Source organism: Penaeus monodon, chromosome 29 (assembly GCF_015228065.2).
Source record: "Penaeus monodon isolate SGIC_2016 chromosome 29, NSTDA_Pmon_1, whole genome shotgun sequence".
NCBI classification, from domain to species: Eukaryota; Metazoa; Arthropoda; class Malacostraca; order Decapoda; family Penaeidae; genus Penaeus; species Penaeus monodon.
In genome coordinates this window covers 35,061,826-35,062,676 of record NC_051414.1, presented here as the reverse complement: position 1 = coordinate 35,062,676, position 851 = coordinate 35,061,826, and positions in this window count along the sequence as shown.

Sequence of the window (851 nt, the reverse complement as noted above, 5' to 3'; positions counted from 1 at the left end):
AAAGGTTTATTAACATAGCTTTAGCTTGACGAAAAAGATTAAAATTTTCATGAACAATTCTGGAATGAATATAAATGAATAAAATACTTATATTTCAGAGTTTCGTTTTCGGTGCATCGACGCATCGTAATAAAAAATAATATTAATATGGTACTAATACAGGGGGAACAAAATTATATATACACAAATTACCTTAAAAAATGAAATAAATTTTTACTAATGAGAAAACATACTGATTCTCATTTCAACATTACCTGAAGCTCACGTTTAGTAATCTATTTAAAAAATCAAGAATCATTTGTTTCGAAATGAAAGGAAATTCTTTTGGAATTTTTCTTGTGAATTTGAAATAATAGGGGATGCCGACCTTTTTTAGAGTCAAATTTATTTTCAGTCCAGAACGATTAACCTATATGAAATATATCGTACGAGGTGATCGTGACGGGACAAAACTAACTTTCTTTTTTATTATTATGATTTACGTTTTGTGTAAAGACCTCAGTAACATTAAATTATTCCTCCTTAAGATCCTTGTAACCCAATCCGACGTCCGCTTCATTCGACGTTACGTACCAATCACGAATTATTTTCTTTTATCTAAACTAACATATCTAAACTACACATTATTTCTTCTTCGGTTCCGCACACTGTGAAACCCTTTTAAAAATTGTAAGAATATACCCTGGAGAGTACTTTACCACGCTGGACAAATAGCATAAAATTGGATTTCATCGACATTTAGGCAGCTCTATGATGCTTTGGCCTTTGGATTCGTGTAACGACAGCCGATTCGAGTAACCATTGAATTGAGAGAAAAGGCGAGGGAGAAGTTGCAACGCACGAAGGTTGTG